This window comes from Anopheles gambiae, chromosome 2 (assembly GCF_943734735.2).
Source record: "Anopheles gambiae chromosome 2, idAnoGambNW_F1_1, whole genome shotgun sequence".
NCBI classification, from domain to species: Eukaryota; Metazoa; Arthropoda; class Insecta; order Diptera; family Culicidae; genus Anopheles; species Anopheles gambiae.
Window position 1 is genome coordinate 57,792,827 of NC_064601.1, and position 14,125 is coordinate 57,806,951.

Sequence of the window (14,125 nt, forward strand, 5' to 3'; positions counted from 1 at the left end):
CAAACACGCGCGCAAACTTACACACACACACACACACACACACACGCGCGCACGCGAGAACGCACCTACGAAAGCGCGCATGCAAGCACACACCCCCCACCAAACCCCCCCTCCCCTTCCGCTATCATCAGCTATCATATAGCGCATCATCATCCAAAGCGCCGGGCGGGGTGGGGGATCGCGGCATAATAGAGTGAATGGTCACTTTCCCCGCGCTGTGTGCGTGTGTGTGTGTCGAGACACAAAAACTCGAGAAAGATTTCGGCACATAAAAAAAAATATTTTATAGTCACTATACACTGTGCTTCATGATGCTTAGAAGGTCGTTGAAGCATGAAACATGTTCAAATTAAAAAATATTAGATTTGTGTTAGACGTTCTCCTACGCTTGTTTTAAATAGGCTTCTTCACCCTCAACTGGCAGGGGCATCAAATGGTCTCATCAGCAGCGGCACGAAATAAAATAAACCATCAATACACCGATAACACTTTGAATCCCAATCCAGCTTCTCCCACAGCGTCTCAAGGTCACACACAAATTAATAAATGCTAACACCCACCAATAACAATACACAACCGCAATGCACATATATGAATCAACGCATACACCACAACAACCAATCAGCTGGCGGCGGAAGGCACGGGCAGAAGCGCAAGTAAGGCAGGGCAGGGTGAGGGAGGGAGAAGAAGCGGACGAAAAAATGGGCGTCAATATTTTTAAATTTTTTGACCGTTTTTTTTGCTCCGCCGCCATAAATAGTTCGTCCATTTCGCCCACAGATGGCGCTAAACTTGCTCGACCCAGCGCAGGAATCGCTGAAGTCTAGCACGGGGATCGGGCCAAAATCTGCGCTGGCCAGCGCAGATTTTGGTGCATTTTCTGGGCTGGAAACTGCTCGAATTTGCGCAGCGGGCCTTTAGCTCTCTGGCAATGGGGCACTTTCCGTTTTAAGTTTGTAGGCTGAAATTTCAGCCTGTCAGCTGTTTGCATTGTATAGCAGTTTTCGAGCAGCTATCTAAGTGAGTATAATATACAGGTGGGCTTATCCCAAGGTGTATGAATTTAGAAGGCTGATTTTTATCGCTTCTGCTTCTGAATGAAGATTTTACGAGTGTTTTCAGTATTCGTTAAGCCTCCAGAAAGCTCGTTTGAGCAAAAGTTTTCACTCGTTCTGTTAAAAAGTGATGCTCAAAATTGGTTATAAAAAAATGCTATGAGACCACCTGGACTACATACACTTTGATTCTATATTGCATCACCTGATCTCTTTAATGCACCTTGGGATAAATGTAAACAAACCCGTGTTTTCGAGCAGGTACTCGAATATAATTCTAGCTTTGTGACTAGAATAATCTAGACTGAAAATTGCAGGCTAGTTTTTTGTGTGGTTTTGTATGGAGTGTTTACATGATTTCAGCCTCCAACTGTCAAACTCCATACAAAAAACTAACTAGAATCGTGAAGGCCCGCAATGTCGGATCTTTTCCAGGTTTTAGGATGGGTATAACCTTAGCGCATTACCAACAGTCTGGAAAGTGGCCAAGCTCCATGAATTTCTTAAACACATTAGCCAGTAGTTCGATTGCGGGAGTGTGAAGCCGCTTAAGAAGAATGTTAAATATGGAATCAAAACCTGGTGCTTTCATGTTTATTAGGTTTTTACACGCAGATTTCATTTCATTGACTGTTGTTCTGGTTTTGGAAGGGGTGGATCCCATAGGCTCATCGGTACTAAGAACAGTGGACGCATCCAATGGTTCATATCGGCTGTTGATGTTGTCACCGATGTGATGTACGATAGCGAATTGCTTCGCGAGTGAATCGGCTTTTTCAGCAGATGATATAAGCGTTTGACCATTAACTACAAAGAAGGGGGGGGGGGGGGGCGATTTGGGTTTCGTCTTGCAGACTTTAGCAATCTTCCAGAAAGCATTGGGGCGTGTATCAAGTTTTTCAAGATGATGACCAAAGTTCTTGTTCCCTTTTTCAGCAACTCTTAACGAGTTTATTCTGCCCAACATCGCCGCTTGGTGTTTTAAAGTAGTAGCGTAGTATCTTTGTTTAGCTTAAATATAACTACAACGCAGGGCACGGCATTGTACATATATGCAAATAGAGGCAAGCGAATCAGGAGCGTCAATGGAGGAAACAAGTGACCCGGCAATGAAACATGCTTGACTCACATGACGTCGCTGGCTTAGTGATTGCCGTTTAAACAATTGTAATCGCGTTTCATAGAGAGGGAGTTATGCAGAGCGAAAAATACGACAAAATGCAACCCTGGTGAAGTGTCTTTGAACATTTCATAATTTAGAGCATCCCTCAAAACAAGAAGGACTCCATACAATACTAGCATATTCCAAAATTTAACGTACTAGACTGCAGTAAAGAGTTCTTAAACAGGAAAGATTTCTAAACTCAGATGAAACCCTGAGTATGAAACCCAGAGTTTTATTTGCTTTAGTTATTACTTCCTCCAATTATGCTGATTTTGTAATGTGAAAATAGCCTATGTTGAATGAGTTTTCGTACTGCGATCGCTACACCACCTCCCCTCGTTTCTGCAGGTCGATCGAGTCTGTGGATAGTATAGTTTTCGATGTATAAGCTCAAATCAGGTTTGAGAAATGTTTCCACTATGAGAGCGATATCAAGTTTTGCTGATGTAGGAAGTCTCCTAGTGGTATTGCCTTGGGTTTTAATGATTGTGCGTTCCATACTACAACTCTTAACTCATTCATAGGTACTGATAAGCTCCTCTAAGATGGTGACTTGATCAGCTTTCGTAGGGCATAAGCTTTGTGCTTATTTCTTAGAAAATTTGCATTAGCGTAGTAGCGTCGTACAGGTTTTCTTGTTGGGTGGAAAAGGGCTCGGGAATAGTCGCCTGGGCGTTTATCAATCGTTACGCAATACCAGCAAATAAAAAACTTGCAAAAAAATACTTGAGTAAATTCGTCAGTTTCTGTACTTACAGTTTCATCATATGCTTCCCGTCAAACATTGCGAGGGTTGCGAATGATATCATCTGAACGAAATCTTATGGTATTTTAAATAATATTTGATTTTTATCAATGAATTTTTTTTTGCGGTTGTGTTTGTCAAAAAGATCTTTATTTTTGTGGATTTTTAAAAATAAAATGACAAAATTCAGGTGTTTAGTATGGTACAATTTCCTCTGTTGTACCTGCTCTCGGGTTGCTATAATCTATAACTGCTATAACTTTCTTCTTTGGCTCAACAACCGTTGTCGGTCAAGGCCTGCCTGTACCACTTGTGGGCTTTGGCTTTCAGTGACTGATTGATTTCCCCCCATAGCAGGATAGTCAATCCTATGTATGGCGGCACGGTCTATTTGAGGATCGAACCCATGACGGGCATGATGTAAAGTCGTACGAGTTGACGACTGTACTACGAGACCGGCAACTGCTATAACTAGGGGTGAAAAAACTATCAAGGCTCGCAAGCTCTTTAATGCGAGGGCTCTGGGGTGGTGAAGTTGTATGGCGTGCGAGCCCTCGCGCGCCCTCGCAAATCGCTGTCAATTGCATGGCGGGATCTTTCGTTTCCATTCTTGCAAAATCGATTCGTTGGAATTTTGGCTGTTCGAACGCGATCATTCTTATTTATTTTATTTTCTCCATGCACCGCGGCGCACATACACTATCATAGGCCAATTGTCGCCGTTTCACAATTTGTCGCACGCTTAGAAAACACGTCTGTTGAGCTCTGCATTCCACCCGTGACTCCTTCAGGATCGACATGGTTTCGGGATTTGTCTCAGAATCGGTATGGGTGCTGAATTATTTGTTCTTGATGCAATGCACGAAATTAACACTTTGACCGCCGGCCTGACGTCACAGTTTTTAGAATGAGCACGTAGCGCATAGCAAGAGAGCTATGAGAGCGACAATTTCTCGAGCGATTGTTATCACTATTTTGTTTCATTGCGATAAGCGGCGTAACACATGTCGTACTCGTTCTCTCTTTCCTACCTCATTCGTTATTAAGAGAATCACTGAGCGTCAGATGCATAGCTGAGCGGTGAGCAAATCCGTCATGCGATTTCATATGACACAGCGCTTAAAATGTTAAAATAGTACCAATAGCAATTAAAATAGTAATTTTCCAATTGATGAGGATTTACAGATCCAGTAATGAGTTTTATGTATCTCAGAATGTTTAAATAACCTGTTTTACAACCTTCAAACACATTACTTTAATATATTGATGGTTAATTTATCAATTATGCACGAATGTTCCTAAAGGCAGGTGCAAAATAAAAGTAGCACTAGTTGGAATTTTGATAAATTTTTGATGGTAGCATATCAAACATGAATAGCATCTCTGATAACCATAACTTATTATAAACCACACTATCAGCTATAGACACATTGTAACACACTTTGAAAAGCCAAATCACACTGTGCAACACATTCATTATATTACATCAGCAAATCAATCCACACCAAAGCAACATACCCAGATCATACCGTCCATAGAAAAACCATTGAGACACATTTACCGAAAACAACCGAAATGCGCAGCATAAGCAATTCAAGCGTTACTACATTCAAGCGCACGCACCCGTTCTTTAGCTATAACAGTTTAAACTTTCCAGAACCTTCGTAAAAACAATAAAAGCGCAGTATAGGCACATAATGGCAGATACCTCACTCCGACACAAAGTATAAATTGCACCTCATATCAATAAACTTTAATTGGAACAAAAACACATTCCAAAACCAAATGTACGAACCTATTGAGTACAAATAAAACCAATTCCGACCGTAGTAGTCAGATTCGTTTGGACTGTCAAGATAGGACGTTACGCTGCCTAAAAACTTCGCCTTATTTCAAGAGTTTAGCCTTCCAACTTATTTCAAGAGTTTAGTTATGTCCCCCTTCCCAAGGTAAGGATTCTAAACTATAACGTGTCCAGTAAGGGAAACCCCTTCTGGGTTTCTATGATCGCCTGGACGATCAAGTGTTGAAAAGTCCGCTTCAAACAAAGTATTATTCCACCTCTATACATGTCAGCGAAACACTGCCCTACCGCGACGTTGATCGATGTACCGTATGTACGCTCATCACATTACATGGCGACCGTAGCTATCTTCCTAACCATTACACATGTTTTTAATTATTTATGAACCCTCCTATAATGATAATACATGTAACATATACAAATTACTTTAATTAATCATTAATTTAGGGGTAAAAATATAAATTCTAGCGAGTATAAAGAATATCCAAATCATAAGTGAATCAACATGAATGTAATATTACAGCTCTCAATCTTAACTTAACACTAGGTCTACGGAACCCGTCGTTAGGTCCGTTTCGTAATATCCTGTTGCTTTCCGTAGCCGTTTTGTCCGTGAGACTGGGTGACTGGCCTTGCGCTCACGTGGTCGTTTTATTTAGCATCGGGTTGCACCCCCCCCCCCCCGACGTTCAGGCACCCAGTTTCCCGGGATACCCACCCCCTTCCTGGTTCGCCATATGCCACCATCCGCCCAAGGGGTTGGATCTAGCCCGTGACCCCAAGCTAGAATATATGGAGGCACATGTTACCGCTCTGCACGACGAGGACGTGTCGGAATAGGAGTTGGATGGGAGAGCCTCTCGGAGGGCTTCGGATCCCATCCCATCGCAAGGCGTAACTTACTATGATTTTGTAGCATAAGTTTTATTTTCATAACTTTCATAAATGTTCGAGTACATATGTGGTATTCCTATCTCTACGAAATCCGTCAAAATGACGGACGAGTTGATTACATTTAGTTTATTTAGTTAAGTTGTGACATTTTTGAACAAAATCAAATGTAGGAGTGAACGAGAACTAAAAAACTTAATATCATTGAAAAACATGATTAATAATTTAAATAAAGTGGCCTCAAACGGAATTGCTGATCAACTTACTCCTTGTGTTTTTCGAAACTCCCGCGATCAACGATCAAAATGTGGCATCGAAAAGATATCGGTTCACTTGTTCGATGAAACAATAACGACTGTTACAATAAATTAGCATTATGCAGAATTTTGTTATTTTGAATTTTGTTTTGTTAACCAAAACATGTTAAACGATTCATAATTTTGATAAAATAGTTTTTTTCATGATTTTAACCACTCTAAATACGCATCTCATCCCGTCAAATTCACGCGTGTCCGTAGAGATAGGTATATACAGGGCTTTCGAGGATTATATAGATATGTTCAGCAACTTGTAGTTTTATTCAGGCATAAAATAGACTTGGGCAGTACAAAACATAAACGGTTTTCTAATTTTTTATTATAGAGGGTTATGATATGAGTGAAAATGAGCGTCGTGGCGAACGTTCCCGGGATCGAACGAGTTCCCCGATACGGCTGAATATCTCGCTGAAAGAGTCTATTAAATGCCTCAACAAAACTACAACTCACTGAACATGTCTATATAATCCTCAAAGATCCTGTATTGTATGACTTAATTTATTGCAAAATTTGATAAACCACTTTTTAAACAACGAAAATGGTAGGGGAACGTAGCTAAAATGAAAATGAGCAAACATTATCTTAAACTAATGTTTTGTCAGAATGTGTTGAATCTTTTAAATTTCCATCGATTTTTGCGTTTTTTTTTTTCATAAATGAAAAACATTATTTTTTTTCGTGCAGTTTTGAAATGTTTGGATACCTGATATGGGAAAGATGGACAACGTGAAGGGTAAGAGACCTATACAAAACGTTGGAAATTGAAGAGGCTTACAGTATTTTAACATATCCTATTGCTTTCCACATCATCGTTCGTACATAAACCAATTGTAGGCCAATTGCAATGACGGTTCATTCAGCCATGAATTTAGAAATTGTAACCGGCGCTTGTATTATATCATAGAATGCAGCATCTAAAGCATTATTGAAATATTGCATACTAACAGCTGACGTTGCTCCAGCTTACAGAACAACACTCTAGAACTTCCTTTTAGGAAATTTCTCCGAAAAAGTCCACGACCCCAGTATTTTTAAGCCATTTTCCGCCATGTCAAAATTCAACATTTGATGTTTGTAATTCCATAGAATTTCTCATCTATTCCTCAACGATGTCGTATCAATGCCTCATCTTTTTATTGCTTAAAGTTTTCCAAGTCTTGACAAGATGTTGGATTTTGTGAAGCACCTCATCACCGTCGAGCGAGTAATAGCATAACGAATGGCTACTATTTCGACCGGTGATTCATTTCTCGCTTATTTATTACTTTTTTTAGTTTTGTAATGGTTTATATCTTCAATATACCATTATTTAAAGTGTTTGAAGAAATATATTCATCACCAATTGATATAAGATGTAAAATAACTCAACAAATTTGGTGTCCATCTTTCCCTATGACAAAGTGTCCGTCTTTCCCGCTTTGGTGTCAGGATGTTTAAAACACCAAAAAACAATATTTTGTATTGCTTTCATTCGTTTTTTCGCCAGTTTTTTTTCATTAATTAACACGAAAACTCATTCATGAAATAAACTTCCAGAAATTTTAACAATACAAGTTGTAGAGATCCGCTGCATTCAAATTAGATCCACAAGGATGTACACGATTGAAAATTTATTTTTTTCGTGGATTTAAACAATTTTGCATATATTATGCCAAAAATGGCATAATAACCTTTTTCTCAGAGACAGCAGTAGTTTATATTTTTCATTACTTTGGCGACTCATGTAGCTATTTAAAAGAGTTTTGAACCATCCTTACGGTCGTAATATACCTCTACCATGATTTGTTTGCATCATTTTCGTTAGCCAACTGTTGCGTCTAGTCTAATACTGGTAGTCAATCAAAAATATGATGAAAATTTTGCTGCTTTTTGAGTATCACGTATTTTCTAATGATTTTTAATTGAAACTGAATCGTAACCTAAACGAAATTCCTACAGAAATAAGAAAGCTTTTTTACGTGGTTTTACATTCTTATTTCACATCTGTTTTTGAGAATATTTCACCGTAATTGAAATATGTACCATTAACATATCAAAGTAATATGCAATAAAGAGGTCAAATAGTCTATTTCAACATGATAATTCTGCAATTATTTTGAAAAAACATGATGGTACTATTTTAATTTCGGGCTGTGTTTGTCTCCTGGAATCAAAAGTCACATGAAATTTACGTTATCTTTAAGAAAAATCCGTAACACGCATCCTAAAGTTATTAAATACCTACGATATTATTTTGCATAACCCTGTGATCAGACCAAATTAACTAGGATCGTGTCGAGAATTGAAAATTCGAAGGTAACGTCATGCTAATTTGCACACGCATTCGATGCCAAAGACATGGCATACGTTCCAAAGCAAGCGGTACGTAATCCAACGGTAGCTGGAAACAAGCTGAAAAGACGTCTTAAAGGTGTTTGTTTTTTTAATAAATTCCAAAAATTCTTAAAGATTCTTTTAATAATTTTTTGAGATGTATATCAAAAACATGGAGGTATTGTTGAAAACATGGGAGTGGTATAACAATGTAAGTGTCTGCTTAACCTGTTTACATAAATGACACAAAACTATGTATTTTATTTTGCTGGAGAAAATATATCAATTGATTTACGTATCAAAATTGTTTTTAGAAATACAGTCCGAACTCACTGGTTGAACTTCGATTCCCTGTCAACTATTGAATTTGTGCTTTTAACATTACCACTGAATTCGTCGATATGTATTTTAAACCGCTGTTAACAAATGCCCCACACAAACCTCTCTAGAACCGAATTTGTTATTAATATAAATTCAAACAAATTCGGATCTACAGGGTGGATGTAGAACATAAATCGACGAAGATAAATCGTAGTAAACATGTTTTTGTCAACATGACAATTGGAACAGATACCGCTTCATCTCTAAAAAACTATCAAAATAAATTATACTGCGTAGTTAAAACAAACTCTTCAATACATATCGAAGAACTTGTTAAGCATTGGACAATTATTTAATTTACTTTGAATGTATAGAATAACTACAGCTCAAACATACACCTATGTTAGAGAAAGAAGCAAAAAGTAACTAACTATGAGATTTTGAAGAATCACGTGTTAAAATATTGTCTATTTAGTCCTTAAAAATACTGTGAAGCTGACAATTTCAAGGTTATAATATTGTAAAATTAATTAATAAGGATACGCATAAATAATATTATAAAAGTTATATGGCAACAAACCTAAGATGTGCCAAGATTGCACCTTCCAAAAATCGTACTCTTATCTTTTCATGATGCAGAACGTTTCTGTCTACCTTTCATGAACACAGAGTCGTCTCAATTTTCAAGTTACAGAAACAATTTGTATTGCAAGGATTGCAGTTAGAGATGTTTCATTGTTTGTATAACAGTTTAACACACAGTTGTACCGCATTACCTACCAATTTAGGAGTAAGTACGAACGTTTTCCATTCCATTACATGAAATTTAAAAAAGACGCCGTTGGTTTAAGCGGGAATAAAGGTTACGATATTATAGGCAGAACGTTGCAGATTAAACTTCTTTAGGGTGATCTTTTTCACTTATCTCAGAAGCAGTTGGATGTTTTATGTTGCGCTGTACACATACATACGAATACTGCATTCCTTGCTTATATGGTGAGCATTTCATTTAGAGTACAGCTTGTGTTTCATTAATTTTTGTGAGACTGAAAAAAAAAGAAAAAGCTAATTAACACAATTTAAATAGATGGTCTTATTTCTACTTCCTTACTTCCTTAATCAGCAAATGGCCAGTAAAATAAAATATTTTACATGCTAGCTCCAATTGCATCATTACAAATACGTGTATTTATAGTTGATTTAACGGTATTATCAAACCAAAGAGACACGGAGAAGTAAATGTATAGCTACGGAAAAAATGAATGGAAAAGGTTAGTCTTTGGTTTCATTCGCCAGCCACGGAAAATCAAAACGAAATGGATTCGATGTCAAGCGAAGCAAAAATCGCAGTGCAATAAAAAGGAACACCCCACACAGAATGTCTGCCTGTTTTCATTGCGCATGTGTCCTGAAAATCTTGGAGACGTAGATGTAGTTGTAATAGTGCAGCTATGTCAAGGTAAAATTGCGCCTTTTGCCATGAAAGTGAAACAGTGTGTATAGAAAAACGAAATGGCCGAGGGTAATTTTACCCTAGGGCTATTTTGAATAGGGGTAACCATAACTTCAGGCCAAAACCTCCCTTACAGAGTCGCAGGACGAATATGTGTTGCCTGCCTACTATGTAGCCTTGTACATCTAATTTTATAGCTTCAAACAAAACCTCCAGGAGAGACAAGAAAGGGGAAACTGTTTTATGCCAGGAAACGCAATACAAAATTTTATTTTTATGGTGAATTATAAAGAGAACTGAAAAATACATACGTGAAAAAATGTTATTACACCGAAATGTGCTCATGTCTCAAAATTCAATGCGCTCATCACAGTCATCCTTTTAGCAAATAGTTAAAGCAATCTTAACGGTACGATCATTCGCATTCGGTACGAATTGGAATATTTTATAGATGGTTTTGTTGGTAGCCAGTCAGGTTTATCTCAGCTAAGGTTTATCACTATGTTCGTTATGTTAAGCTTGGAAAAGATTAAAACAAATGGCACGAGACAATATGACGCAGAGGATTATACCAATTATGCTATTATCCCAAAACTTTGACATGCGAATTAGCAGGTATATGTTTATGTTTATTATGAAATAAACATGGGATAAGCTGAAATAAGATTTTAAATTTGTTATAATGAGTATCCCTGCATGTACAAAGATTAAAGAAGTTTCAAGTGCCGTTCTTACAACACCTGGATTTCGATAGGAAAATCTATTATATTTTCGATCATGCAATGATTGATACAAGTAATTATACATACACACACAGGTATATATATATATATATATATATATATATATATATATATATATATATATATATATATATATATATATATATATATATATATATATATATATATATATATATATATATATATATATATATATATATATATATATATATATATATATATATATATATATATATATATATATATATATATATATATATATATATATATATATATTTGATGGGTTCATAAAGAATCATTTTTACATTTTTCATCATAAGCGCATAAGCGATGTAAACCTCATTACGTATTTTTATTTGAAACCTGTCATTTATAAAAGTTATTTTAAAAAAAGAAGCTTCAACAACATGAAACCATGCACACACATACATTTTCGATTGGAAATATGGTTTAGATGGTTGTAGAAAATAAAGATTGGCTGAACAAAATTATTTATTCAAGCTGTCTAACCAAAAAAGTCAACATTCATCATGACCGCGTGATTGGTTACGCTACCATGATAGTGTTTGCTTAGGTGTAGTAAAGGATACAAGAAACAACTGTATGTTGAAACAAGTAAAGCGAGATTTTAGATGTATGATCATGCGTTTTTATAGCCCATATATTGGGCTATAGTAACAAAAAAATATGGTGTATTGCAAGTACATAAAAAACATAGTCATACAAAATATTATAAAACATATCAACAGCAAATGATACAGAAAATAAATCTTAGTGATTTTTTTAAAGCATACTGTAGCGTTCTGCTCATCAATAGTTAAATTAAAGCTTTGGATGGATTGATTTGCCATTTAAAAACAATTTAATCATTATTCAAATTTGTAATAAGTATTAGCTATGTTGTACAGTAAAAAGAAAATTCATGAATAGTACATATAATATTCTTTTTTTATAAAGAGTTTTTTGGTCGATTCTTGAAACTTTCACACAAAAAAACCATCAAAGAAACTTTAATGGCGCCCTAGAATAACTATTGTTATTCTGCGTAGTTTTGTGGCTAGGTTTATTTTAAATGAATAATAAAAAACAATCGTTACAGAAATAAAGCTAAGAAAGCTGATAAAAAAATCACTGGCTGACAAACAAAAAGCATAATTCCTGTTTGATTACATAACTGATATAGCTGAGTTTTTAATTAATCAAAATACTTGTTTTTTTATACAATAGTGGTTTATTTTCACTGCAACAACAGTTTTTAGAGGGCGTGTTGAAGGCTTAGGGACTATACGAAAAATTTAATGATATTACACGTAAAAATCACTAAATGATACTGCACATGCGTGTATTATCTAGGTGCTGTAAACTTGATACACCAACACTGTAAACTTGATACAGCTCAAATTTAATCCATAATAACTATCACTCCTTTTTCTTGACTACACTTGCAAAATGTGTTGTTGCTTACCTACTGTAATAGAAATCAAGAGACTTATTAGAAATAAATCTGGAATAAATGAAGTGTTTACAGACGATAATATGTTATACTTATTGCAGACATTCGATATGTTAACTGGCGTTTAATTATTTACTGGCTTTGTCCGCAAATACACTGGTACAAGGGTGTATGAAATAATATCAAAAAAATATTTTTCTACACATTAATTCTGAACCAAGTAAGGCACTGTTTTCTGCTTGGTTAAATATTCTTCACTAAACCATTATCTTGAACAACATTACTATTGGTTTTACCAGCATCTTCTGGTTCCAAAATCACCTGCGCTGAACTGAATGCCACTGAACTAAATGCAAAAATGACGACAACGACGCACACTGGATAAGCGAAAGCTATGATCCCTACTGCGAATGGTAACTCATTTTGCAATATTGAGTTCCTTGTGTGTGTCGAATGGAAGACATTATTCCTAATTGAAGCTTTAGGCCTTGTGAGCTCAAATGTTCCCTTGTCTTTCAAATATCTCCCAATTTATTGGAACTCATCACTCATCATTTTGAGTTGGTCAAAATTGGAAATGGAACAAAGTAACAATTTTGACCATTTCAAACATTGTTTTGAAAATTGGATGTTATTTAAGTTTTAAGGCAATGAATGTAATTCAAATAGCTTAACTCATATTCGTAAAAAACTCATAACTCCTATTTCATAACAAACAGAAAGAAAAACATATTTTATAGAAACAACAATAATGGTTCGAAGCTACCAAATAAATCTTTTTTTTTTTTTCAAGAATGATTAATAAACAAAAAATCGACATAGTTTATCTCGTTTTAATCTAATACAAAACATAATTTTGTAAAAGTAAGGAACAGCCCACGACGCTATTTCAGTGTTATGCGTAACGCCTGTGTATCTTAAGCCCAAGTAGCATTTTTGTTGAACCCCTGCTTGAATCGTCGTGGATGGGTTAATTGGTTGATAATAATGTCCTTATATTAGTTATTTTAATGTGATGATACAAAAAGAAAAACTGTTGATTACTTATAATGTATTAATTCAGGAATCGTTAATATAAGTAATTAAATAAAGTTAAGACGCACTCAGACCAATCGTAATTAAATTCTAAAATGTCCAAAAACGTAAAGTGAATAGTTAATGAATATATCATATATTTAATATAATTAGTTTTATGTAAGTTTTTTGTCTGGTTTAAATTTTAATTTACTTTAAAACATAAGCTTTTATTTTCTTACAGTTATTTTTTTAAATTTGAATTATCTACACCGATTGGTCACGTGGATGACAAAATGTCCAACAATCCTAATGTCCTAACATCCAACAATACCGGCACAGTGTGAGAAATTCCCATATTGGCATTTTCGAGTGCGAAAATCGGGCTTTCGAACTATTTCTTCTAAGCTTTTAGAACAAGCCCTTTCAAATCGACTGTGTTGTGGCTTTTTCGTTACTTACGAAAATTTGAAGCTTTAAACATGGTTTATCACGCAAAAACCAACAATTGATTGATTTTGCTCCTATTTTCGGCAGTTTGTTCCTATCTTCGGCAGGCTGTGTTCCTATTTTCGGCAGCGCAAATACGGGTCAGAACATGTTTTTATCAATGTAAATATGTACAAAAAAAATGTTTAAAGTAATTTAACACTCTTACTTTCCTATGATTGGAGTTAAAAAGCACTTTAATTATTAATCTTATGTTACAGTGGAGCGCCGATTATCCAGGCTCTTCGGGACTCGACCTCGCACAGATAGTCGAAAAACACGGATAATGAGTCAAAGCATTTATTTTTTTTTTTACATATTCCTGATTCGTTTTTGAAATTTATTTTATGTTTCGGTATATC

At 35.7% G+C, this 14,125-nt stretch overlaps 1 long non-coding RNA gene across 2 annotated transcripts; it reads right to left on the reverse strand.

Moving 5' to 3' along the window:
- Nucleotides 1–5,672: 5,672 nt before the first annotated feature.
- On the reverse strand, nt 5,673–12,646 carry LOC133391414 (uncharacterized). Of its 2 annotated transcripts, none has more exons than XR_009764908.1 (3): nt 12,397–12,646; nt 9,723–9,858; nt 5,673–9,657 (listed from the first exon to the last, which is right to left on the reverse strand). It is a non-coding gene; the product is annotated as an uncharacterized LOC133391414 (long non-coding RNA). The 2 variants fall into 2 exon arrangements; XR_009764907.1 differs by having other exon boundaries at nt 12,273–12,646.
- Between the last annotated feature and the right edge of the window lie 1,479 nt (nt 12,647–14,125).